Source organism: Schistocerca cancellata, unplaced genomic scaffold (genome assembly GCF_023864275.1).
Source record: "Schistocerca cancellata isolate TAMUIC-IGC-003103 unplaced genomic scaffold, iqSchCanc2.1 HiC_scaffold_627, whole genome shotgun sequence".
In the NCBI taxonomy this organism is placed as follows: Eukaryota; Metazoa; Arthropoda; class Insecta; order Orthoptera; family Acrididae; genus Schistocerca; species Schistocerca cancellata.
In genome coordinates, this window is record NW_026046638.1 from 51,556 (window position 1) to 79,250 (window position 27,695).

Genomic DNA, 27,695 nt, shown 5'->3' on the forward strand with positions numbered 1-27,695 from the left:
AAAACGACAGGCAAACCGCGAAATTTTCTGCTCCTCCTTCCTAAAGAAAAAAAGAAAAAAAACGGACGCAGTCGGTAGGACTCGAACCTACGCTCCCAGAGGGAATCTGATTTCTAGTCAGTCGCCTTAACCACTTTTTTTTATCTTATTAAACATTATTAAATGTTAATTTTTTGTTACATTTTCTTGATTGCACATTCACTGTTATCAAGTAGGGTTTGTAAACACCACTCTACAGCATAAATACTATACATTTACGTAAAACACTGCTGGAGTAGAATACACAATAGAACACAATTTTAACCCTTAAATGCATAGTGTTACATACCTGCAATATGGATTGAAAAATTATTTTGTCCACCTTTAGAGAGAATTTAGCGAACTAACCCAAGTCTTACAGGTGCAACGAAGTATCTCTGATACTTAGTATTAGCTGTTGGCTGTACTGTGGACTTCTGGTGACCTTTTTGGAAGTATGCAGAGAAGTTAGGTGTGAATTTTGCTTAGTTTCCAAAAGGGTGGGATAGGATGCAGCAGCATCAACTTGGCCAAATGTGGGAAGGTTAGTGGTGAGCAGGCAGCAATTTTCTTCATGCTGCCAGCTATGGGAATATGCGCTGTGTCCCTTGTTTTTTTAGGAACATACATCACATTTAAACTGGATGTCCAATTCCTGTTGATCCACTGTAGGGAGTTAAGAGGATAAATTATTACTGTCATTAAGTTTGCTTAATTCTATGAGAACAGTAAATTGTAGCGATTAATAATGCATACAAAATCATATCTGTGATGGTTGAGAAACATGACTATGAATCTGCAGTTAACAATTGGTTCGCACATATAATTGTAAGTTAATGGTTATTCCTGAAGCAGAGACCACAACAGTCTGTGCAACAAAAAGAAAATCTAATAACACACAAGTTAATTTTCGTAGCTGATGTCAGATGAAGAATAAATTAAATGCTTTAAGTTCTACATGCTAAACTTTCAGGGCAACACAGGGAAGATTTCATGGACTGAAGCAGCAGACTGTTCAGTACACGCGAGAAAAGTGGAATAAAGGCTTCCTCATTACTTGAGAAACTAATCAAATGAAGGTGCTGGAAATGAGGAGGAATTTTTCAACTGCATGAGGTGCAGAATTCAAAGCAAGTATGAGCTCGTGCATGGTACTTAACTTCTTCAGACAGATCAATATAATAATAAAAAGTGTCTGTATTTACCTCACTATAAGACAACTCAGAATATAACATGACCCCCTTTCTTTGAAGACGCAACATGTGAATTTTTTGGTATTTAACATATTCTGACTAATATTTGCAAAGTCTAAAGGTAGTTATAGAAAATAAAAATCACTTTGGGATGTGGAACAGTCATAAATAAATATCTTCAGTTAAAAACAATACAAAATGACAATGATACAACTCCACTAACTTAAGATTCACTGAGTACCAAATAAGGTTCTTTTTTGTTTTCATTCATAGTATGTCCATATCAGGAAGAGAAGAAGGCCTAAGTTTTTTATTTGCTTGGCATTCAGTAAATTCAGATGAGTTACGCCTGAGACGAACTGCCATACCAATGTTTCTGCGAGGGGGTTTCATTGGCATTTTTGAAGTCTTTAGAGTAATATGTTGTTTTGTGTTGTTAATGACTCTGAATGCTTCCCTTTCGTTAATTATACTTGAAGGGAGTCCGCTTTCTTGTTGAGCAGCACTCTTTCGTGACTGCAGAACTCAAAGTCTTTGATTGAAAATGGCTGTCTCATCACTTGTTGGTAGAGCATCCTCTACCTTAATCTCTGTAGCTTCTCCAAGACTTGAACACAGTTCTGCCTCCTGCTTTGAAATCTCCAATATTTCTTTCATGAGCGCACACTTCAAGAGAAGAAGTTTTCTTGTTTCACACTCTAGCTTAGTAAGAGCCTCACATAAAGGCAGCGTATCATATAATGCAGGATAAAAATGAAATTCAAGTTCCTTACTTAGTTTGTCAGCTTCATGCAATAAAGAATTCAGCCTTTCGTGCATCTCGTGTTTCTTCTGTTGCTCTCTAGAAATAATATTCTGGATGATCTCCTCAATTTATTTCTTAACCTCATCACCACGCTTTGCAACATCCTCTGCATTAAACCCACATTCTGCCCACAGCGTCTTACGAATTCTTCAGTGACAGACATATCGAATAGTGCTTCCTCAAAAATCTTATCATCCATCATAAATCATAAACTCTCAACCACTCAGTTATAACAAGAAACTGGGTCTGTAACCACTCGGCCACGACTGCTCGTATCTGAAGCTTCCCTCGAATCGTGAAAAATCCAACCAGTCTGCGCAGAATGTTGACAGGAAACGAACTCTGTGCACTGGTTACGGCAGGGCTACCAGCGCTACGAGACGAGCCATTACGGAAGCGTTAAAAATCTTCGCCCGGACAGGGACTCGAACACTGGACCCTTAGGTTAAAAGCCTAATGCTCTACCGACTGAGCTATCCGGGCTCACGCCCGTTGTGGGTGGAGCGGCTGCAAGCAATGTGAATAATTGGAACGCGTGTGTAGGCGTACTACGGTAATTGCTGGCTTCTGGCGCAACTGGCGACTTCACCGACTTCCCACTGACGCTGGTAGCAGCCCAACAGCGGACCAGTGCCTCTTCTGCCTTTATCCCGGTGCTGACAGTAATTGCATCTTGTGCCTGTTTTCCCCGATTACGTTCGGTTGAAGCTCCGGAAGGAGGGCGACAAACGAAGGTTGGAAGGCCAAAACATGGAGGGACGTGTGCGCAAAAACTTCTCTTCCGGTACCGGGAATCGAACCCTGGCCTCCTGGCTGAAAGCCAGGTATCCTAGCCACTAGACCACACCGGATTTGCTCAATAAACGGGAGATTTACTCCCTCTCCTCCCGCATTTCGTGCTGAATCCGGACTCAGTGGTGTTCTCTGTTTGCGAGCGTATTTGTGCGTGCAGACTGGCATGGCGCACAGCTCGAAACTGACTATTCATTGCAGTTTGCATCATACCAGGGGAGGAGAAAGATCAAAGTTGTACCTTGCCATAATTGGAAGTAAACATTTTGACGCTGAGGCGTGGACTCCTTGGGGATAACAAACGACAATTAAGTTCGTTCCCTAGCAACAGCAACGCCGTTAATTCAGCCATTATGTACAGCAAATTAAATGCGCCGGGTGAGGGTCGAACTCACGACCTTAAGACTATGAGACTTACGCGCTACCTACTGCGCTACCGAGGCACGTTGCAACAAACGTCCCAGGAAACTTGGTAAGTCCCACATATTAGAGATAGACAGTTCGCGCTTTCTCAAGAATCTGCTGTGTTGCTACACGTGCTTTCCCGACTGGCTAGATTAAACTGCTGCCGCAGCTTTTTCAACGGAAAAGTTTACAGTACATCGCCCTTGCGGCACCTGGACACAGCGGCCTGTAGGGCCAGGCCGACGCTAGAGTTCAGAAATAGCACGCGACCGTCCAAGTACGGCCTCTTGCGTGCTGCGTGTTTGGTTCTTCTCACAGCGAATCCTGCTACACATTCCTGAGGCTGACGCAGCTCAAGCGAGCAATCGGCGCGGCGGCATTATAGCGAGAACAGCAAAACGATGCATCGGCCGGGAATCGAACCCGGGCCGCCCGCGTGGTAGGCGAACAACCTACCACTTTTTTAGTAGTTGTTCTCATTTTGTTAGTTGCATTTGTTGGGGGCGGACGTCCGATGACGTCCGTGCTTGCCGAGCACATTCCCGAGCAGCTGTCTGCAGGGAAAGTGGGATTGCCACCCAGCGACATCGGATACGACCGAAAAAAGCGCTACACACGCGGAGTCCCCCACTACACTGCCTTATAGCGACCGCTCATCACTATCGTGTGAGTAACGTTGCGGCCGCGGCGACGAGTCCTGCCCAAAGACGCAGCGTGCGTGGAGGCGCTACCCGAATGCGTGTGGATGCAGCCTCCTACCTCGTAAAGAGCCTACAGCTACTATCACGCCTTCCAAGCAGTTGATCCGGGTTCGATTCCCGGCCACCGAAACGGGCGCAAATTTTCGCGTATGAGTATGTGTGCTGTTAAATCAACGTTTTCTTTCCGTCGTTGCTCCAAGCAGGCCATCCTGTAGTATGTCCCGACTTGTCCCGACTTTGCTCGGCTGACGCGAAAGCTGACGCTTGGAATTCGCCCTTATCAAAAGGGCAGGCGCTATAAACGGCTGTGAGAGGAGAGGTGTGGCGAGGTACCAAAACGACAGGCAAACCGCGAAATTTTCTGCTCCTCCTTCCTAAAGAAAAGAAGAAAAAAACGGACGCAGTCGGTAGGACTCGAGCCTACGCTCCCAGAGGGAATCTGATTTCTAGTCAGACGCCTTAACCACTTTTTTTATCGTATTAAACATTATTAAATATTAATTTTTTGTTACATTTTCTTGATTGCACATTCACTGTTATCAAGTAGGGTTTGTAAACACCACTCTACAGCATAAATACTATACATATACGTAAAACACTGCTGGAGTAGAATACACAATAGAATACAATTTTAACCCTTAAATGCATAGTGTTACATACCTGCAATATGGATTGAAAAATTATTTTGTCCACCTTTAGAGAGAATTTAGTGAACTAACCCAAGTCTTACAGGTGCAACGAAGTATCTCTGATACTTAGTATTAGCTCTTGGCTGTACTGTGGACTTCTGGTAACCTTTTTGGAAGTATGCAGAGAAGTTAGGTGTGAATTTTGCTTAGTTTTCAAAAGGGTGCGATAGGATGCAGCAGCATCAACTTGGCCAAATGTGGGAAGGTTAGTGGTGAGCAGGCAGCAATTTTCTTCATGCTGCCAGCTATGGGAATATGCGCTGTGTCCCTTGTTTTTTTAGGAACATACATCACATTTAAACTGGATGTCCAATTCCTGTTGATCCACTGTAGGGAGTTAAGAGGATAAATTATTACTGTCATTAAGTTTGCTTAATTCTATGAGAACAGTAAATTGTAGCGATTAATAATGGATACAAAATCATATCTGTGATGGTTGAGATACATGACTCTATGAATCTGCAGTTAACAATTGGTTCGCACATATAATTGTAAGTTAATGGTTATTCCTGAAGCAGAGACCACAAAAGTCTGTGCAACAAAAAGAAAATCTAATAACACACAAGTTAATTTTCGTAGCTGATGTCAGATGAAGAATAAATTAAATGCTTTAAGTTCTACATGCTACACTTTCAGGGGAACACAGGGAAGATTTCATGGACTGAAGCAGCAGATTGTTCAGTACATGCGAGAAAAGTGGAATAAAGGCTTCCTCAATACTTGAGAAACTAATCAAATGAAGGTGCTGGAAATGAGGAATTTTTCAACTGCATGAGGTGCAGAATTCAAAGCAAGTATGAGCTCGTGCATGGTACTTAACTTCTTCAGACAGATCAATATAATAATAAAAAGTGTCTGTATTTACCTCACTATAAGACAACTCAGAATATAACATGACCCCCTTTCTTTGAAGACGCAACATGTGAATTTTTTGGTATTTAACATATTCTGACTAATATTTGCAAAGTCTAAAGGTAGTTATAGAAAATAAAAATCACTTTGGGATGTGGAACAGTCATAAATAAATATCTTCAGTTAAAAACAATACAAAATGACAATGATACAACTCCACTAACTTAAGATTCACTGAGTACCAAATAAGGTTCTTTTTTGTTTTCATTCATAGTATGTCCATATCAGGAAGAGAAGAAGGCCTAAGTTTTTTATTTGCTTGGCATTCAGTAAATTCAGATGAGTTACGCCTGAGACGAACTGCCATACCAATGTTTCTGCGAGGGGGTTTCATTGGCATTTTTGAAGTCTTTAGAGTAATATGTTGTTTTGTGTTGTTAATGACTCTGAATGCTTCCCTTTCGTTAATTATACTTGAAGGGAGTCCGCTTTCTTGTTGAGCAGCACTCTTTCGTGACTGCAGAACTCAAAGTCTTTGATTGAAAATGGCTGTCTCATCACTTGTTGGTAGAGCATCCTCTACCTTAATCTCTGTAGCTTCTCCAAGACTTGAACACAGTTCTGCCTCCTGCTTTGAAATCTCCAATATTTCTTTCATGAGCGCACACTTCAAGAGAAGAAGTTTTCTTGTTTCACACTCTAGCTTAGTAAGAGCCTCACATAAAGGCAGCGTATCATATAATGCAGGATAAAAATGAAATTCAAGTTCCTTACTTAGTTTGTCAGCTTCATGCAATAAAGAATTCAGCCTTTCGTGCATCTCGTGTTTCTTCTGTTGCTCTCTAGAAATAATATTCTGGATGATCTCCTCAATTTATTTCTTAACCTCATCACCACGCTTTGCAACATCCTCTGCATTAAACCCACATTCTGCCCACAGCGTCTTACGAATTCTTCAGTGACAGACATATCGAATAGTGCTTCCTCAAAAATCTTATCATCCATCATAAATCATAAACTCTCAACCACTCAGTTATAACAAGAAACTGGGTCTGTAACCACTCGGCCACGACTGCTCGTATCTGAAGCTTCCCTCGAATCGTGAAAAATCCAACCAGTCTGCGCAGAATGTTGACAGGAAACGAACTCTGTGCACTGGTTACGGCAGGGCTACCAGCGCTACGAGACGAGCCATTACGGAAGCGTTAAAAATCTTCGCCCGGACAGGGACTCGAACACTGGACCCTTAGGTTAAAAGCCTAATGCTCTACCGACTGAGCTATCCGGGCTCACGCCCGTTGTGGGTGGAGCGGCTGCAAGCAATGTGAATAATTGGAACGCGTGTGTAGGCGTACTACGGTAATTGCTGGCTTCTGGCGCAACTGGCGACTTCACCGACTTCCCACTGACGCTGGTAGCAGCCCAACAGCGGACCAGTGCCTCTTCTGCCTTTATCCCGGTGCTGACAGTAATTGCATCTTGTGCCTGTTTTCCCCGATTACGTTCGGTTGAAGCTCCGGAAGGAGGGCGACAAACGAAGGTTGGAAGGCCAAAACATGGAGGGACGTGTGCGCAAAAACTTCTCTTCCGGTACCGGGAATCGAACCCTGGCCTCCTGGCTGAAAGCCAGGTATCCTAGCCACTAGACCACACCGGATTTGCTCAATAAACGGGAGATTTACTCCCTCTCCTCCCGCATTTCGTGCTGAATCCGGACTCAGTGGTGTTCTCTGTTTGCGAGCGTATTTGTGCGTGCAGACTGGCATGGCGCACAGCTCGAAACTGACTATTCATTGCAGTTTGCATCATACCAGGGGAGGAGAAAGATCAAAGTTGTACCTTGCCATAATTGGAAGTAAACATTTTGACGCTGAGGCGTGGACTCCTTGGGGATAACAAACGACAATTAAGTTCGTTCCCTAGCAACAGCAACGCCGTTAATTCAGCCATTATGTACAGCAAATTAAATGCGCCGGGTGAGGGTCGAACTCACGACCTTAAGACTATGAGACTTACGCGCTACCTACTGCGCTACCGAGGCACGTTGCAACAAACGTCCCAGGAAACTTGGTAAGTCCCACATATTAGAGATAGACAGTTCGCGCTTTCTCAAGAATCTGCTGTGTTGCTACACGTGCTTTCCCGACTGGCTAGATTAAACTGCTGCCGCAGCTTTTTCAACGGAAAAGTTTACAGTACATCGCCCTTGCGGCACCTGGACACAGCGGCCTGTAGGGCCAGGCCGACGCTAGAGTTCAGAAATAGCACGCGACCGTCCAAGTACGGCCTCTTGCGTGCTGCGTGTTTGGTTCTTCTCACAGCGAATCCTGCTACACATTCCTGAGGCTGACGCAGCTCAAGCGAGCAATCGGCGCGGCGGCATTATAGCGAGAACAGCAAAACGATGCATCGGCCGGGAATCGAACCCGGGCCGCCCGCGTGGTAGGCGAACAACCTACCACTTTTTTAGTAGTTGTTCTCATTTTGTTAGTTGCATTTGTTGGGGGCGGACGTCCGATGACGTCCGTGCTTGCCGAGCACATTCCCGAGCAGCTGTCTGCAGGGAAAGTGGGATTGCCACCCAGCGACATCGGATACGACCGAAAAAAGCGCTACACACGCGGAGTCCCCCACTACACTGCCTTATAGCGACCGCTCATCACTATCGTGTGAGTAACGTTGCGGCCGCGGCGACGAGTCCTGCCCAAAGACGCAGCGTGCGTGGAGGCGCTACCCGAATGCGTGTGGATGCAGCCTCCTACCTCGTAAAGAGCCTACAGCTACTATCACGCCTTCCAAGCAGTTGATCCGGGTTCGATTCCCGGCCACCGAAACGGGCGCAAATTTTCGCGTATGAGTATGTGTGCTGTTAAATCAACGTTTTCTTTCCGTCGTTGCTCCAAGCAGGCCATCCTGTAGTATGTCCCGACTTGTCCCGACTTTGCTCGGCTGACGCGAAAGCTGACGCTTGGAATTCGCCCTTATCAAAAGGGCAGGCGCTATAAACGGCTGTGAGAGGAGAGGTGTGGCGAGGTACCAAAACGACAGGCAAACCGCGAAATTTTCTGCTCCTCCTTCCTAAAGAAAAGAAGAAAAAAACGGACGCAGTCGGTAGGACTCGAGCCTACGCTCCCAGAGGGAATCTGATTTCTAGTCAGACGCCTTAACCACTTTTTTTATCGTATTAAACATTATTAAATATTAATTTTTTGTTACATTTTCTTGATTGCACATTCACTGTTATCAAGTAGGGTTTGTAAACACCACTCTACAGCATAAATACTATACATATACGTAAAACACTGCTGGAGTAGAATACACAATAGAATACAATTTTAACCCTTAAATGCATAGTGTTACATACCTGCAATATGGATTGAAAAATTATTTTGTCCACCTTTAGAGAGAATTTAGTGAACTAACCCAAGTCTTACAGGTGCAACGAAGTATCTCTGATACTTAGTATTAGCTCTTGGCTGTACTGTGGACTTCTGGTAACCTTTTTGGAAGTATGCAGAGAAGTTAGGTGTGAATTTTGCTTAGTTTTCAAAAGGGTGCGATAGGATGCAGCAGCATCAACTTGGCCAAATGTGGGAAGGTTAGTGGTGAGCAGGCAGCAATTTTCTTCATGCTGCCAGCTATGGGAATATGCGCTGTGTCCCTTGTTTTTTTAGGAACATACATCACATTTAAACTGGATGTCCAATTCCTGTTGATCCACTGTAGGGAGTTAAGAGGATAAATTATTACTGTCATTAAGTTTGCTTAATTCTATGAGAACAGTAAATTGTAGCGATTAATAATGGATACAAAATCATATCTGTGATGGTTGAGATACATGACTCTATGAATCTGCAGTTAACAATTGGTTCGCACATATAATTGTAAGTTAATGGTTATTCCTGAAGCAGAGACCACAAAAGTCTGTGCAACAAAAAGAAAATCTAATAACACACAAGTTAATTTTCGTAGCTGATGTCAGATGAAGAATAAATTAAATGCTTTAAGTTCTACATGCTACACTTTCAGGGGAACACAGGGAAGATTTCATGGACTGAAGCAGCAGATTGTTCAGTACATGCGAGAAAAGTGGAATAAAGGCTTCCTCAATACTTGAGAAACTAATCAAATGAAGGTGCTGGAAATGAGGAATTTTTCAACTGCATGAGGTGCAGAATTCAAAGCAAGTATGAGCTCGTGCATGGTACTTAACTTCTTCAGACAGATCAATATAATAATAAAAAGTGTCTGTATTTACCTCACTATAAGACAACTCAGAATATAACATGACCCCCTTTCTTTGAAGACGCAACATGTGAATTTTTTGGTATTTAACATATTCTGACTAATATTTGCAAAGTCTAAAGGTAGTTATAGAAAATAAAAATCACTTTGGGATGTGGAACAGTCATAAATAAATATCTTCAGTTAAAAACAATACAAAATGACAATGATACAACTCCACTAACTTAAGATTCACTGAGTACCAAATAAGGTTCTTTTTTGTTTTCATTCATAGTATGTCCATATCAGGAAGAGAAGAAGGCCTAAGTTTTTTATTTGCTTGGCATTCAGTAAATTCAGATGAGTTACGCCTGAGACGAACTGCCATACCAATGTTTCTGCGAGGGGGTTTCATTGGCATTTTTGAAGTCTTTAGAGTAATATGTTGTTTTGTGTTGTTAATGACTCTGAATGCTTCCCTTTCGTTAATTATACTTGAAGGGAGTCCGCTTTCTTGTTGAGCAGCACTCTTTCGTGACTGCAGAACTCAAAGTCTTTGATTGAAAATGGCTGTCTCATCACTTGTTGGTAGAGCATCCTCTACCTTAATCTCTGTAGCTTCTCCAAGACTTGAACACAGTTCTGCCTCCTGCTTTGAAATCTCCAATATTTCTTTCATGAGCGCACACTTCAAGAGAAGAAGTTTTCTTGTTTCACACTCTAGCTTAGTAAGAGCCTCACATAAAGGCAGCGTATCATATAATGCAGGATAAAAATGAAATTCAAGTTCCTTACTTAGTTTGTCAGCTTCATGCAATAAAGAATTCAGCCTTTCGTGCATCTCGTGTTTCTTCTGTTGCTCTCTAGAAATAATATTCTGGATGATCTCCTCAATTTATTTCTTAACCTCATCACCACGCTTTGCAACATCCTCTGCATTAAACCCACATTCTGCCCACAGCGTCTTACGAATTCTTCAGTGACAGACATATCGAATAGTGCTTCCTCAAAAATCTTATCATCCATCATAAATCATAAACTCTCAACCACTCAGTTATAACAAGAAACTGGGTCTGTAACCACTCGGCCACGACTGCTCGTATCTGAAGCTTCCCTCGAATCGTGAAAAATCCAACCAGTCTGCGCAGAATGTTGACAGGAAACGAACTCTGTGCACTGGTTACGGCAGGGCTACCAGCGCTACGAGACGAGCCATTACGGAAGCGTTAAAAATCTTCGCCCGGACAGGGACTCGAACACTGGACCCTTAGGTTAAATGCCTAATGCTCTACCGACTGAGCTATCCGGGCTCACGCCCGTTGTGGGTGGAGCGGCTGCAAGCAATGTGAATAATTGGAACGCGTGTGTAGGCGTACTACGGTAATTGCTGGCTTCTGGCGCAACTGGCGACTTCACCGACTTCCCACTGACGCTGGTAGCAGCCCAACAGCGGACCAGTGCCTCTTCTGCCTTTATCCCGGTGCTGACAGTAATTGCATCTTGTGCCTGTTTTCCCCGATTACGTTCGGTTGAAGCTCCGGAAGGAGGGCGACAAACGAAGGTTGGAAGGCCAAAACATGGAGGGACGTGTGCGCAAAAACTTCTCTTCCGGTACCGGGAATCGAACCCTGGCCTCCTGGCTGAAAGCCAGGTATCCTAGCCACTAGACCACACCGGATTTGCTCAATAAACGGGAGATTTACTCCCTCTCCTCCCGCATTTCGTGCTGAATCCGGACTCAGTGGTGTTCTCTGTTTGCGAGCGTATTTGTGCGTGCAGACTGGCATGGCGCACAGCTCGAAACTGACTATTCATTGCAGTTTGCATCATACCAGGGGAGGAGAAAGATCAAAGTTGTACCTTGCCATAATTGGAAGTAAACATTTTGACGCTGAGGCGTGGACTCCTTGGGGATAACAAACGACAATTAAGTTCGTTCCCTAGCAACAGCAACGCCGTTAATTCAGCCATTATGTACAGCAAATTAAATGCGCCGGGTGAGGGTCGAACTCACGACCTTAAGACTATGAGACTTACGCGCTACCTACTGCGCTACCGAGGCACGTTGCAACAAACGTCCCAGGAAACTTGGTAAGTCCCACATATTAGAGATAGACAGTTCGCGCTTTCTCAAGAATCTGCTGTGTTGCTACACGTGCTTTCCCGACTGGCTAGATTAAACTGCTGCCGCAGCTTTTTCAACGGAAAAGTTTACAGTACATCGCCCTTGCGGCACCTGGACACAGCGGCCTGTAGGGCCAGGCCGACGCTAGAGTTCAGAAATAGCACGCGACCGTCCAAGTACGGCCTCTTGCGTGCTGCGTGTTTGGTTCTTCTCACAGCGAATCCTGCTACACATTCCTGAGGCTGACGCAGCTCAAGCGAGCAATCGGCGCGGCGGCATTATAGCGAGAACAGCAAAACGATGCATCGGCCGGGAATCGAACCCGGGCCGCCCGCGTGGTAGGCGAACAACCTACCACTTTTTTAGTAGTTGTTCTCATTTTGTTAGTTGCATTTGTTGGGGGCGGACGTCCGATGACGTCCGTGCTTGCCGAGCACATTCCCGAGCAGCTGTCTGCAGGGAAAGTGGGATTGCCACCCAGCGACATCGGATACGACCGAAAAAAGCGCTACACACGCGGAGTCCCCCACTACACTGCCTTATAGCGACCGCTCATCACTATCGTGTGAGTAACGTTGCGGCCGCGGCGACGAGTCCTGCCCAAAGACGCAGCGTGCGTGGAGGCGCTACCCGAATGCGTGTGGATGCAGCCTCCTACCTCGTAAAGAGCCTACAGCTACTATCACGCCTTCCAAGCAGTTGATCCGGGTTCGATTCCCGGCCACCGAAACGGGCGCAAATTTTCGCGTATGAGTATGTGTGCTGTTAAATCAACGTTTTCTTTCCGTCGTTGCTCCAAGCAGGCCATCCTGTAGTATGTCCCGACTTGTCCCGACTTTGCTCGGCTGACGCGAAAGCTGACGCTTGGAATTCGCCCTTATCAAAAGGGCAGGCGCTATAAACGGCTGTGAGAGGAGAGGTGTGGCGAGGTACCAAAACGACAGGCAAACCGCGAAATTTTCTGCTCCTCCTTCCTAAAGAAAAGAAGAAAAAAACGGACGCAGTCGGTAGGACTCGAGCCTACGCTCCCAGAGGGAATCTGATTTCTAGTCAGACGCCTTAACCACTTTTTTTATCGTATTAAACATTATTAAATATTAATTTTTTGTTACATTTTCTTGATTGCACATTCACTGTTATCAAGTAGGGTTTGTAAACACCACTCTACAGCATAAATACTATACATATACGTAAAACACTGCTGGAGTAGAATACACAATAGAATACAATTTTAACCCTTAAATGCATAGTGTTACATACCTGCAATATGGATTGAAAAATTATTTTGTCCACCTTTAGAGAGAATTTAGTGAACTAACCCAAGTCTTACAGGTGCAACGAAGTATCTCTGATACTTAGTATTAGCTCTTGGCTGTACTGTGGACTTCTGGTAACCTTTTTGGAAGTATGCAGAGAAGTTAGGTGTGAATTTTGCTTAGTTTTCAAAAGGGTGCGATAGGATGCAGCAGCATCAACTTGGCCAAATGTGGGAAGGTTAGTGGTGAGCAGGCAGCAATTTTCTTCATGCTGCCAGCTATGGGAATATGCGCTGTGTCCCTTGTTTTTTTAGGAACATACATCACATTTAAACTGGATGTCCAATTCCTGTTGATCCACTGTAGGGAGTTAAGAGGATAAATTATTACTGTCATTAAGTTTGCTTAATTCTATGAGAACAGTAAATTGTAGCGATTAATAATGGATACAAAATCATATCTGTGATGGTTGAGATACATGACTCTATGAATCTGCAGTTAACAATTGGTTCGCACATATAATTGTAAGTTAATGGTTATTCCTGAAGCAGAGACCACAAAAGTCTGTGCAACAAAAAGAAAATCTAATAACACACAAGTTAATTTTCGTAGCTGATGTCAGATGAAGAATAAATTAAATGCTTTAAGTTCTACATGCTACACTTTCAGGGGAACACAGGGAAGATTTCATGGACTGAAGCAGCAGATTGTTCAGTACATGCGAGAAAAGTGGAATAAAGGCTTCCTCATTACTTGAGAAACTAATCAAATGAAGGTGCTGGAAATGAGGAATTTTTCAACTGCATGAGGTGCAGAATTCAAAGCAAGTATGAGCTCGTGCATGGTACTTAACTTCTTCAGACAGATCAATATAATAATAAAAAGTGTCTGTATTTACCTCACTATAAGACAACTCAGAATATAACATGACCCCCTTTCTTTGAAGACGCAACATGTGAATTTTTTGGTATTTAACATATTCTGACTAATATTTGCAAAGTCTAAAGGTAGTTATAGAAAATAAAAATCACTTTGGGATGTGGAACAGTCATAAATAAATATCTTCAGTTAAAAACAATACAAAATGACAATGATACAACTCCACTAACTTAAGATTCACTGAGTACCAAATAAGGTTCTTTTTTGTTTTCATTCATAGTATGTCCATATCAGGAAGAGAAGAAGGCCTAAGTTTTTTATTTGCTTGGCATTCAGTAAATTCAGATGAGTTACGCCTGAGACGAACTGCCATACCAATGTTTCTGCGAGGGGGTTTCATTGGCATTTTTGAAGTCTTTAGAGTAATATGTTGTTTTGTGTTGTTAATGACTCTGAATGCTTCCCTTTCGTTAATTATACTTGAAGGGAGTCCGCTTTCTTGTTGAGCAGCACTCTTTCGTGACTGCAGAACTCAAAGTCTTTGATTGAAAATGGCTGTCTCATCACTTGTTGGTAGAGCATCCTCTACCTTAATCTCTGTAGCTTCTCCAAGACTTGAACACAGTTCTGCCTCCTGCTTTGAAATCTCCAATATTTCTTTCATGAGCGCACACTTCAAGAGAAGAAGTTTTCTTGTTTCACACTCTAGCTTAGTAAGAGCCTCACATAAAGGCAGCGTATCATATAATGCAGGATAAAAATGAAATTCAAGTTCCTTACTTAGTTTGTCAGCTTCATGCAATAAAGAATTCAGCCTTTCGTGCATCTCGTGTTTCTTCTGTTGCTCTCTAGAAATAATATTCTGGATGATCTCCTCAATTTATTTCTTAACCTCATCACCACGCTTTGCAACATCCTCTGCATTAAACCCACATTCTGCCCACAGCGTCTTACGAATTCTTCAGTGACAGACATATCGAATAGTGCTTCCTCAAAAATCTTATCATCCATCATAAATCATAAACTCTCAACCACTCAGTTATAACAAGAAACTGGGTCTGTAACCACTCGGCCACGACTGCTCGTATCTGAAGCTTCCCTCGAATCGTGAAAAATCCAACCGGTCTGCGCAGAATGTTGACAGGAAACGAACTCTGTGCACTGGTTACGGCAGGGCTACCAGCGCTACGAGACGAGCCATTACGGAAGCGTTAAAAATCTTCGCCCGGACAGGGACTCGAACACTGGACCCTTAGGTTAAAAGCCTAATGCTCTACCGACTGAGCTATCCGGGCTCACGCCCGTTGTGGGTGGAGCGGCTGCAAGCAATGTGAATAATTGGAACGCGTGTGTAGGCGTACTACGGTAATTGCTGGCTTCTGGCGCAACTGGCGACTTCACCGACTTCCCACTGACGCTGGTAGCAGCCCAACAGCGGACCAGTGCCTCTTCTGCCTTTATCCCGGTGCTGACAGTAATTGCATCTTGTGCCTGTTTTCCCCGATTACGTTCGGTTGAAGCTCCGGAAGGAGGGCGACAAACGAAGGTTGGAAGGCCAAAACATGGAGGGACGTGTGCGCAAAAACTTCTCTTCCGGTACCGGGAATCGAACCCTGGCCTCCTGGCTGAAAGCCAGGTATCCTAGCCACTAGACCACACCGGATTTGCTCAATAAACGGGAGATTTACTCCCTCTCCTCCCGCATTTCGTGCTGAATCCGGACTCAGTGGTGTTCTCTGTTTGCGAGCGTATTTGTGCGTGCAGACTGGCATGGCGCACAGCTCGAAACTGACTATTCATTGCAGTTTGCATCATACCAGGGGAGGAGAAAGATCAAAGTTGTACCTTGCCATAATTGGAAGTAAACATTTTGACGCTGAGGCGTGGACTCCTTGGGGATAACAAACGACAATTAAGTTCGTTCCCTAGCAACAGCAACGCCGTTAATTCAGCCATTATGTACAGCAAATTAAATGCGCCGGGTGAGGGTCGAACTCACGACCTTAAGACTATGAGACTTACGCGCTACCTACTGCGCTACCGAGGCACGTTGCAACAAACGTCCCAGGAAACTTGGTAAGTCCCACATATTAGAGATAGACAGTTCGCGCTTTCTCAAGAATCTGCTGTGTTGCTACACGTGCTTTCCCGACTGGCTAGATTAAACTGCTGCCGCAGCTTTTTCAACGGAAAAGTTTACAGTACATCGCCCTTGCGGCACCTGGACACAGCGGCCTGTAGGGCCAGGCCGACGCTAGAGTTCAGAAATAGCACGCGACCGTCCAAGTACGGCCTCTTGCGTGCTGCGTGTTTGGTTCTTCTCACAGCGAATCCTGCTACACATTCCTGAGGCTGACGCAGCTCAAGCGAGCAATCGGCGCGGCGGCATTATAGCGAGAACAGCAAAACGATGCATCGGCCGGGAATCGAACCCGGGCCGCCCGCGTGGTAGGCGAACAACCTACCACTTTTTTAGTAGTTGTTCTCATTTTGTTAGTTGCATTTGTTGGGGGCGGACGTCCGATGACGTCCGTGCTTGCCGAGCACATTCCCGAGCAGCTGTCTGCAGGGAAAGTGGGATTGCCACCCAGCGACATCGGATACGACCGAAAAAAGCGCTACACACGCGGAGTCCCCCACTACACTGCCTTATAGCGACCGCTCATCACTATCGTGTGAGTAACGTTGCGGCCGCGGCGACGAGTCCTGCCCAAAGACGCAGCGTGCGTGGAGGCGCTACCCGAATGCGTGTGGATGCAGCCTCCTACCTCGTAAAGAGCCTACAGCTACTATCACGAATTCCAAGCAGTTGATCCGGGTTCGATTCCCGGCCACCGAAACGGGCGCAAATTTTCGCGTATGAGTATGTGTGCTGTTAAATCAACGTTTTCTTTCCGTCGTTGCTCCAAGCAGGCCATCCTGTAGTATGTCCCGACTTGTCCCGACTTTGCTCGGCTGACGCGAAAGCTGACGCTTGGAATTCGCCCTTATCAAAAGGGCAGGCGCTATAAACGGCTGTGAGAGGAGAGGTGTGGCGAGGTACCAAAACGACAGGCAAACCGCGAAATTTTCTGCTCCTCCTTCCTAAAGAAAAGAAGAAAAAAACGGACGCAGTCGGTAGGACTCGAGCCTACGCTCCCAGAGGGAATCTGATTTCTAGTCAGACGCCTTAACCACTTTTTTTATCGTATTAAACATTATTAAATATTAATTTTTTGTTACATTTTCTTGATTGCACATTCACTGTTATCAAGTAGGGTTTGTAAACACCACTCTACAGCATAAATACTATACATATACGTAAAACACTGCTGGAGTAGAATACACAATAGAATACAATTTTAACCCTTAAATGCATAGTGTTACATACCTGCAATATGGATTGAAAAATTATTTTGTCCACCTTTAGAGAGAATTTAGTGAACTAACCCAAGTCTTACAGGTGCAACGAAGTATCTCTGATACTTAGTATTAGCTCTTGGCTGTACTGTGGACTTCTGGTAACCTTTTTGGAAGTATGCAGAGAAGTTAGGTGTGAATTTTGCTTAGTTTTCAAAAGGGTGCGATAGGATGCAGCAGCATCAACTTGGCCAAATGTGGGAAGGTTAGTGGTGAGCAGGCAGCAATTTTCTTCATGCTGCCAGCTATGGGAATATGCGCTGTGTCCCTTGTTTTTTTAGGAACATACATCACATTTAAACTGGATGTCCAATTCCTGTTGATCCACTGTAGGGAGTTAAGAGGATAAATTATTACTGTCATTAAGTTTGCTTAATTCTATGAGAACAGTAAATTGTAGCGATTAATAATGGATACAAAATCATATCTGTGATGGTTGAGATACATGACTCTATGAATCTGCAGTTAACAATTGGTTCGCACATATAATTGTAAGTTAATGGTTATTCCTGAAGCAGAGACCACAAAAGTCTGTGCAACAAAAAGAAAATCTAATAACACACAAGTTAATTTTCGTAGCTGATGTCAGATGAAGAATAAATTAAATGCTTTAAGTTCTACATGCTACACTTTCAGGGGAACACAGGGAAGATTTCATGGACTGAAGCAGCAGATTGTTCAGTACATGCGAGAAAAGTGGAATAAAGGCTTCCTCATTACTTGAGAAACTAATCAAATGAAGGTGCTGGAAATGAGGAATTTTTCAACTGCATGAGGTGCAGAATTCAAAGCAAGTATGAGCTCGTGCATGGTACTTAACTTCTTCAGACAGATCAATATAATAATAAAAAGTGTCTGTATTTACCTCACTATAAGACAACTCAGAATATAACATGACCCCCTTTCTTTGAAGACGCAACATGTGAATTTTTTGGTATTTAACATATTCTGACTAATATTTGCAAAGTCTAAAGGTAGTTATAGAAAATAAAAATCACTTTGGGATGTGGAACAGTCATAAATAAATATCTTCAGTTAAAAACAATACAAAATGACAATGATACAACTCCACTAACTTAAGATTCACTGAGTACCAAATAAGGTTCTTTTTTGTTTTCATTCATAGTATGTCCATATCAGGAAGAGAAGAAGGCCTAAGTTTTTTATTTGCTTGGCATTCAGTAAATTCAGATGAGTTACGCCTGAGACGAACTGCCATACCAATGTTTCTGCGAGGGGGTTTCATTGGCATTTTTGAAGTCTTTAGAGTAATATGTTGTTTTGTGTTGTTAATGACTCTGAATGCTTCCCTTTCGTTAATTATACTTGAAGGGAGTCCGCTTTCTTGTTGAGCAGCACTCTTTCGTGACTGCAGAACTCAAAGTCTTTGATTGAAAATGGCTGTCTCATCACTTGTTGGTAGAGCATCCTCTACCTTAATCTCTGTAGCTTCTCCAAGACTTGAACACAGTTCTGCCTCCTGCTTTGAAATCTCCAATATTTCTTTCATGAGCGCACACTTCAAGAGAAGAAGTTTTCTTGTTTCACACTCTAGCTTAGTAAGAGCCTCACATAAAGGCAGCGTATCATATAATGCAGGATAAAAATGAAATTCAAGTTCCTTACTTAGTTTGTCAGCTTCATGCAATAAAGAATTCAGCCTTTCGTGCATCTCGTGTTTCTTCTGTTGCTCTCTAGAAATAATATTCTGGATGATCTCCTCAATTTATTTCTTAACCTCATCACCACGCTTTGCAACATCCTCTGCATTAAACCCACATTCTGCCCACAGCGTCTTACGAATTCTTCAGTGACAGACATATCGAATAGTGCTTCCTCAAAAATCTTATCATCCATCATAAATCATAAACTCTCAACCACTCAGTTATAACAAGAAACTGGGTCTGTAACCACTCGGCCACGACTGCTCGTATCTGAAGCTTCCCTCGAATCGTGAAAAATCCAACCGGTCTGCGCAGAATGTTGACAGGAAACGAACTCTGTGCACTGGTTACGGCAGGGCTACCAGCGCTACGAGACGAGCCATTACGGAAGCGTTAAAAATCTTCGCCCGGACAGGGACTCGAACACTGGACCCTTAGGTTAAAAGCCTAATGCTCTACCGACTGAGCTATCCGGGCTCACGCCCGTTGTGGGTGGAGCGGCTGCAAGCAATGTGAATAATTGGAACGCGTGTGTAGGCGTACTACGGTAATTGCTGGCTTCTGGCGCAACTGGCGACTTCACCGACTTCCCACTGACGCTGGTAGCAGCCCAACAGCGGACCAGTGCCTCTTCTGCCTTTATCCCGGTGCTGACAGTAATTGCATCTTGTGCCTGTTTTCCCCGATTACGTTCGGTTGAAGCTCCGGAAGGAGGGCGACAAACGAAGGTTGGAAGGCCAAAACATGGAGGGACGTGTGCGCAAAAACTTCTCTTCCGGTACCGGGAATCGAACCCTGGCCTCCTGGCTGAAAGCCAGGTATCCTAGCCACTAGACCACACCGGATTTGCTCAATAAACGGGAGATTTACTCCCTCTCCTCCCGCATTTCGTGCTGAATCCGGACTCAGTGGTGTTCTCTGTTTGCGAGCGTATTTGTGCGTGCAGACTGGCATGGCGCACAGCTCGAAACTGACTATTCATTGCAGTTTGCATCATACCAGGGGAGGAGAAAGATCAAAGTTGTACCTTGCCATAATTGGAAGTAAACATTTTGACGCTGAGGCGTGGACTCCTTGGGGATAACAAACGACAATTAAGTTCGTTCCCTAGCAACAGCAACGCCGTTAATTCAGCCATTATGTACAGCAAATTAAATGCGCCGGGTGAGGGTCGAACTCACGACCTTAAGACTATGAGACTTACGCGCTACCTACTGCGCTACCGAGGCACGTTGCAACAAACGTCCCAGGAAACTTGGTAAGTCCCACATATTAGAGATAGACAGTTCGCGCTTTCTCAAGAATCTGCTGTGTTGCTACACGTGCTTTCCCGACTGGCTAGATTAAACTGCTGCCGCAGCTTTTTCAACGGAAAAGTTTACAGTACATCGCCCTTGCGGCACCTGGACACAGCGGCCTGTAGGGCCAGGCCGACGCTAGAGTTCAGAAATAGCACGCGACCGTCCAAGTACGGCCTCTTGCGTGCTGCGTGTTTGGTTCTTCTCACAGCGAATCCTGCTACACATTCCTGAGGCTGACGCAGCTCAAGCGAGCAATCGGCGCGGCGGCATTATAGCGAGAACAGCAAAACGATGCATCGGCCGGGAATCGAACCCGGGCCGCCCGCGTGGTAGGCGAACAACCTACCACTTTTTTAGTAGTTGTTCTCATTTTGTTAGTTGCATTTGTTGGGGGCGGACGTCCGATGACGTCCGTGCTTGCCGAGCACATTCCCGAGCAGCTGTCTGCAGGGAAAGTGGGATTGCCACCCAGCGACATCGGATACGACCGAAAAAAGCGCTACACACGCGGAGTCCCCCACTACACTGCCTTATAGCGACCGCTCATCACTATCGTGTGAGTAACGTTGCGGCCGCGGCGACGAGTCCTGCCCAAAGACGCAGCGTGCGTGGAGGCGCTACCCGAATGCGTGTGGATGCAGCCTCCTACCTCGTAAAGAGCCTACAGCTACTATCACGAATTCCAAGCAGTTGATCCGGGTTCGATTCCCGGCCACCGAAACGGGCGCAAATTTTCGCGTATGAGTATGTGTGCTGTTAAATCAACGTTTTCTTTCCGTCGTTGCTCCAAGCAGGCCATCCTGTAGTATGTCCCGACTTGTCCCGACTTTGCTCGGCTGACGCGAAAGCTGACGCTTGGAATTCGCCCTTATCAAAAGGGCAGGCGCTATAAACGGCTGTGAGAGGAGAGGTGTGGCGAGGTACCAAAACGACAGGCAAACCGCGAAATTTTCTGCTCCTCCTTCCTAAAGAAAAGAAGAAAAAAACGGACGCAGTCGGTAGGACTCGAGCCTACGCTCCCAGAGGGAATCTGATTTCTAGTCAGACGCCTTAACCACTTTTTTTATCGTATTAAACATTATTAAATATTAATTTTTTGTTACATTTTCTTGATTGCACATTCACTGTTATCAAGTAGGGTTTGTAAACACCACTCTACAGCATAAATACTATACATATACGTAAAACACTGCTGGAGTAGAATACACAATAGAATACAATTTTAACCCTTAAATGCATAGTGTTACATACCTGCAATATGGATTGAAAAATTATTTTGTCCACCTTTAGAGAGAATTTAGTGAACTAACCCAAGTCTTACAGGTGCAACGAAGTATCTCTGATACTTAGTATTAGCTCTTGGCTGTACTGTGGACTTCTGGTAACCTTTTTGGAAGTATGCAGAGAAGTTAGGTGTGAATTTTGCTTAGTTTTCAAAAGGGTGCGATAGGATGCAGCAGCATCAACTTGGCCAAATGTGGGAAGGTTAGTGGTGAGCAGGCAGCAATTTTCTTCATGCTGCCAGCTATGGGAATATGCGCTGTGTCCCTTGTTTTTTTAGGAACATACATCACATTTAAACTGGATGTCCAATTCCTGTTGATCCACTGTAGGGAGTTAAGAGGATAAATTATTACTGTCATTAAGTTTGCTTAATTCTATGAGAACAGTAAATTGTAGCGATTAATAATGGATACAAAATCATATCTGTGATGGTTGAGATACATGACTCTATGAATCTGCAGTTAACAATTGGTTCGCACATATAATTGTAAGTTAATGGTTATTCCTGAAGCAGAGACCACAAAAGTCTGTGCAACAAAAAGAAAATCTAATAACACACAAGTTAATTTTCGTAGCTGATGTCAGATGAAGAATAAATTAAATGCTTTAAGTTCTACATGCTACACTTTCAGGGGAACACAGGGAAGATTTCATGGACTGAAGCAGCAGATTGTTCAGTACATGCGAGAAAAGTGGAATAAAGGCTTCCTCATTACTTGAGAAACTAATCAAATGAAGGTGCTGGAAATGAGGAATTTTTCAACTGCATGAGGTGCAGAATTCAAAGCAAGTATGAGCTCGTGCATGGTACTTAACTTCTTCAGACAGATCAATATAATAATAAAAAGTGTCTGTATTTACCTCACTATAAGACAACTCAGAATATAACATGACCCCCTTTCTTTGAAGACGCAACATGTGAATTTTTTGGTATTTAACATATTCTGACTAATATTTGCAAAGTCTAAAGGTAGTTATAGAAAATAAAAATCACTTTGGGATGTGGAACAGTCATAAATAAATATCTTCAGTTAAAAACAATACAAAATGACAATGATACAACTCCACTAACTTAAGATTCACTGAGTACCAAATAAGGTTCTTTTTTGTTTTCATTCATAGTATGTCCATATCAGGAAGAGAAGAAGGCCTAAGTTTTTTATTTGCTTGGCATTCAGTAAATTCAGATGAGTTACGCCTGAGACGAACTGCCATACCAATGTTTCTGCGAGGGGGTTTCATTGGCATTTTTGAAGTCTTTAGAGTAATATGTTGTTTTGTGTTGTTAATGACTCTGAATGCTTCCCTTTCGTTAATTATACTTGAAGGGAGTCCGCTTTCTTGTTGAGCAGCACTCTTTCGTGACTGCAGAACTCAAAGTCTTTGATTGAAAATGGCTGTCTCATCACTTGTTGGTAGAGCATCCTCTACCTTAATCTCTGTAGCTTCTCCAAGACTTGAACACAGTTCTGCCTCCTGCTTTGAAATCTCCAATATTTCTTTCATGAGCGCACACTTCAAGAGAAGAAGTTTTCTTGTTTCACACTCTAGCTTAGTAAGAGCCTCACATAAAGGCAGCGTATCATATAATGCAGGATAAAAATGAAATTCAAGTTCCTTACTTAGTTTGTCAGCTTCATGCAATAAAGAATTCAGCCTTTCGTGCATCTCGTGTTTCTTCTGTTGCTCTCTAGAAATAATATTCTGGATGATCTCCTCAATTTATTTCTTAACCTCATCACCACGCTTTGCAACATCCTCTGCATTAAACCCACATTCTGCCCACAGCGTCTTACGAATTCTTCAGTGACAGACATATCGAATAGTGCTTCCTCAAAAATCTTATCATCCATCATAAATCATAAACTCTCAACCACTCAGTTATAACAAGAAACTGGGTCTGTAACCACTCGGCCACGACTGCTCGTATCTGAAGCTTCCCTCGAATCGTGAAAAATCCAACCGGTCTGCGCAGAATGTTGACAGGAAACGAACTCTGTGCACTGGTTACGGCAGGGCTATCAGCGCTACGAGACGAGCCATTACGGAAGCGTTAAAAATCTTCGCCCGGACAGGGACTCGAACACTGGACCCTTAGGTTAAAAGCCTAATGCTCTACCGACTGAGCTATCCGGGCTCACGCCCGTTGTGGGTGGAGCGGCTGCAAGCAATGTGAATAATTGGAACGCGTGTGTAGGCGTACTACGGTAATTGCTGGCTTCTGGCGCAACTGGCGACTTCACCGACTTCCCACTGACGCTGGTAGCAGCCCAACAGCGGACCAGTGCCTCTTCTGCCTTTATCCCGGTGCTGACAGTAATTGCATCTTGTGCCTGTTTTCCCCGATTACGTTCGGTTGAAGCTCCGGAAGGAGGGCGACAAACGAAGGTTGGAAGGCCAAAACATGGAGGGACGTGTGCGCAAAAACTTCTCTTCCGGTACCGGGAATCGAACCCTGGCCTCCTGGCTGAAAGCCAGGTATCCTAGCCACTAGACCACACCGGATTTGCTCAATAAACGGGAGATTTACTCCCTCTCCTCCCGCATTTCGTGCTGAATCCGGACTCAGTGGTGTTCTCTGTTTGCGAGCGTATTTGTGCGTGCAGACTGGCATGGCGCACAGCTCGAAACTGACTATTCATTGCAGTTTGCATCATACCAGGGGAGGAGAAAGATCAAAGTTGTACCTTGCCATAATTGGAAGTAAACATTTTGACGCTGAGGCGTGGACTCCTTGGGGATAACAAACGACAATTAAGTTCGTTCCCTAGCAACAGCAACGCCGTTAATTCAGCCATTATGTACAGCAAATTAAATGCGCCGGGTGAGGGTCGAACTCACGACCTTAAGACTATGAGACTTACGCGCTACCTACTGCGCTACCGAGGCACGTTGCAACAAACGTCCCAGGAAACTTGGTAAGTCCCACATATTAGAGATAGACAGTTCGCGCTTTCTCAAGAATCTGCTGTGTTGCTACACGTGCTTTCCCGACTGGCTAGATTAAACTGCTGCCGCAGCTTTTTCAACGGAAAAGTTTACAGTACATCGCCCTTGCGGCACCTGGACACAGCGGCCTGTAGGGCCAGGCCGACGCTAGAGTTCAGAAATAGCACGCGACCGTCCAAGTACGGCCTCTTGCGTGCTGCGTGTTTGGTTCTTCTCACAGCGAATCCTGCTACACATTCCTGAGGCTGACGCAGCTCAAGCGAGCAATCGGCGCGGCGGCATTATAGCGAGAACAGCAAAACGATGCATCGGCCGGGAATCGAACCCGGGCCGCCCGCGTGGTAGGCGAACAACCTACCACTTTTTTAGTAGTTGTTCTCATTTTGTTAGTTGCATTTGTTGGGGGCGGACGTCCGATGACGTCCGTGCTTGCCGAGCACATTCCCGAGCAGCTGTCTGCAGGGAAAGTGGGATTGCCACCCAGCGACATCGGATACGACCGAAAAAAGCGCTACACACGCGGAGTCCCCCACTACACTGCCTTATAGCGACCGCTCATCACTATCGTGTGAGTAACGTTGCGGCCGCGGCGACGAGTCCTGCCCAAAGACGCAGCGTGCGTGGAGGCGCTACCCGAATGCGTGTGGATGCAGCCTCCTACCTCGTAAAGAGCCTACAGCTACTATCACGAATTCCAAGCAGTTGATCCGGGTTCGATTCCCGGCCACCGAAACGGGCGCAAATTTTCGCGTATGAGTATGTGTGCTGTTAAATCAACGTTTTCTTTCCGTCGTTGCTCCAAGCAGGCCATCCTGTAGTATGTCCCGACTTGTCCCGACTTTGCTCGGCTGACGCGAAAGCTGACGCTTGGAATTCGCCCTTATCAAAAGGGCAGGCGCTATAAACGGCTGTGAGAGGAGAGGTGTGGCGAGGTACCAAAACGACAGGCAAACCGCGAAATTTTCTGCTCCTCCTTCCTAAAGAAAAGAAGAAAAAAACGGACGCAGTCGGTAGGACTCGAGCCTACGCTCCCAGAGGGAATCTGATTTCTAGTCAGACGCCTTAACCACTTTTTTTATCGTATTAAACATTATTAAATATTAATTTTTTGTTACATTTTCTTGATTGCACATTCACTGTTATCAAGTAGGGTTTGTAAACACCACTCTACAGCATAAATACTATACATATACGTAAAACACTGCTGGAGTAGAATACACAATAGAATACAATTTTAACCCTTAAATGCATAGTGTTACATACCTGCAATATGGATTGAAAAATTATTTTGTCCACCTTTAGAGAGAATTTAGTGAACTAACCCAAGTCTTACAGGTGCAACGAAGTATCTCTGATACTTAGTATTAGCTCTTGGCTGTACTGTGGACTTCTGGTAACCTTTTTGGAAGTATGCAGAGAAGTTAGGTGTGAATTTTGCTTAGTTTTCAAAAGGGTGCGATAGGATGCAGCAGCATCAACTTGGCCAAATGTGGGAAGGTTAGTGGTGAGCAGGCAGCAATTTTCTTCATGCTGCCAGCTATGGGAATATGCGCTGTGTCCCTTGTTTTTTTAGGAACATACATCACATTTAAACTGGATGTCCAATTCCTGTTGATCCACTGTAGGGAGTTAAGAGGATAAATTATTACTGTCATTAAGTTTGCTTAATTCTATGAGAACAGTAAATTGTAGCGATTAATAATGGATACAAAATCATATCTGTGATGGTTGAGATACATGACTCTATGAATCTGCAGTTAACAATTGGTTCGCACATATAATTGTAAGTTAATGGTTATTCCTGAAGCAGAGACCACAAAAGTCTGTGCAACAAAAAGAAAATCTAATAACACACAAGTTAATTTTCGTAGCTGATGTCAGATGAAGAATAAATTAAATGCTTTAAGTTCTACATGCTACACTTTCAGGGGAACACAGGGAAGATTTCATGGACTGAAGCAGCAGATTGTTCAGTACATGCGAGAAAAGTGGAATAAAGGCTTCCTCATTACTTGAGAAACTAATCAAATGAAGGTGCTGGAAATGAGGAATTTTTCAACTGCATGAGGTGCAGAATTCAAAGCAAGTATGAGCTCGTGCATGGTACTTAACTTCTTCAGACAGATCAATATAATAATAAAAAGTGTCTGTATTTACCTCACTATAAGACAACTCAGAATATAACATGACCCCCTTTCTTTGAAGACGCAACATGTGAATTTTTTGGTATTTAACATATTCTGACTAATATTTGCAAAGTCTAAAGGTAGTTATAGAAAATAAAAATCACTTTGGGATGTGGAACAGTCATAAATAAATATCTTCAGTTAAAAACAATACAAAATGACAATGATACAACTCCACTAACTTAAGATTCACTGAGTACCAAATAAGGTTCTTTTTTGTTTTCATTCATAGTATGTCCATATCAGGAAGAGAAGAAGGCCTAAGTTTTTTATTTGCTTGGCATTCAGTAAATTCAGATGAGTTACGCCTGAGACGAACTGCCATACCAATGTTTCTGCGAGGGGGTTTCATTGGCATTTTTGAAGTCTTTAGAGTAATATGTTGTTTTGTGTTGTTAATGACTCTGAATGCTTCCCTTTCGTTAATTATACTTGAAGGGAGTCCGCTTTCTTGTTGAGCAGCACTCTTTCGTGACTGCAGAACTCAAAGTCTTTGATTGAAAATGGCTGTCTCATCACTTGTTGGTAGAGCATCCTCTACCTTAATCTCTGTAGCTTCTCCAAGACTTGAACACAGTTCTGCCTCCTGCTTTGAAATCTCCAATATTTCTTTCATGAGCGCACACTTCAAGAGAAGAAGTTTTCTTGTTTCACACTCTAGCTTAGTAAGAGCCTCACATAAAGGCAGCGTATCATATAATGCAGGATAAAAATGAAATTCAAGTTCCTTACTTAGTTTGTCAGCTTCATGCAATAAAGAATTCAGCCTTTCGTGCATCTCGTGTTTCTTCTGTTGCTCTCTAGAAATAATATTCTGGATGATCTCCTCAATTTATTTCTTAACCTCATCACCACGCTTTGCAACATCCTCTGCATTAAACCCACATTCTGCCCACAGCGTCTTACGAATTCTTCAGTGACAGACATATCGAATAGTGCTTCCTCAAAAATCTTATCATCCATCATAAATCAT

At 44.0% G+C, this 27,695-nt stretch overlaps 12 non-coding genes across 12 annotated transcripts; all 12 read right to left on the reverse strand.

Moving 5' to 3' along the window:
• Positions 1-2,426: 2,426 nt before the first annotated feature.
• Trnak-uuu (transfer RNA lysine (anticodon UUU)) lies at positions 2,427-2,499 on the reverse strand. Its single transcript has one exon. It is a non-coding gene; the product is annotated as a tRNA-Lys (tRNA).
• A 296-nt stretch (positions 2,500-2,795) lies between these two features.
• On the reverse strand, positions 2,796-2,867 carry Trnae-uuc (transfer RNA glutamic acid (anticodon UUC)). Its single transcript has one exon. It is a non-coding gene; the product is annotated as a tRNA-Glu (tRNA).
• Positions 2,868-6,671: 3,804 nt separating this feature from the next.
• On the reverse strand, positions 6,672-6,744 carry Trnak-uuu (transfer RNA lysine (anticodon UUU)). The gene has a single exon. It is a non-coding gene; the product is annotated as a tRNA-Lys (tRNA).
• A 296-nt stretch (positions 6,745-7,040) lies between these two features.
• Positions 7,041-7,112, reverse strand: Trnae-uuc (transfer RNA glutamic acid (anticodon UUC)). The gene has a single exon. It is a non-coding gene; the product is annotated as a tRNA-Glu (tRNA).
• Positions 7,113-10,916: 3,804 nt separating this feature from the next.
• Trnak-uuu (transfer RNA lysine (anticodon UUU)) lies at positions 10,917-10,989 on the reverse strand. Its single transcript has one exon. It is a non-coding gene; the product is annotated as a tRNA-Lys (tRNA).
• A 296-nt stretch (positions 10,990-11,285) lies between these two features.
• Positions 11,286-11,357, reverse strand: Trnae-uuc (transfer RNA glutamic acid (anticodon UUC)). Its single transcript has one exon. It is a non-coding gene; the product is annotated as a tRNA-Glu (tRNA).
• A 3,804-nt stretch (positions 11,358-15,161) lies between these two features.
• On the reverse strand, positions 15,162-15,234 carry Trnak-uuu (transfer RNA lysine (anticodon UUU)). The gene has a single exon. It is a non-coding gene; the product is annotated as a tRNA-Lys (tRNA).
• Positions 15,235-15,530: 296 nt separating this feature from the next.
• Positions 15,531-15,602, reverse strand: Trnae-uuc (transfer RNA glutamic acid (anticodon UUC)). Its single transcript has one exon. It is a non-coding gene; the product is annotated as a tRNA-Glu (tRNA).
• A 3,804-nt stretch (positions 15,603-19,406) lies between these two features.
• Trnak-uuu (transfer RNA lysine (anticodon UUU)) lies at positions 19,407-19,479 on the reverse strand. The gene has a single exon. It is a non-coding gene; the product is annotated as a tRNA-Lys (tRNA).
• Positions 19,480-19,775: 296 nt separating this feature from the next.
• Positions 19,776-19,847, reverse strand: Trnae-uuc (transfer RNA glutamic acid (anticodon UUC)). The gene has a single exon. It is a non-coding gene; the product is annotated as a tRNA-Glu (tRNA).
• Positions 19,848-23,651: 3,804 nt separating this feature from the next.
• Positions 23,652-23,724, reverse strand: Trnak-uuu (transfer RNA lysine (anticodon UUU)). The gene has a single exon. It is a non-coding gene; the product is annotated as a tRNA-Lys (tRNA).
• Positions 23,725-24,020: 296 nt separating this feature from the next.
• On the reverse strand, positions 24,021-24,092 carry Trnae-uuc (transfer RNA glutamic acid (anticodon UUC)). Its single transcript has one exon. It is a non-coding gene; the product is annotated as a tRNA-Glu (tRNA).
• Between the last annotated feature and the right edge of the window lie 3,603 nt (positions 24,093-27,695).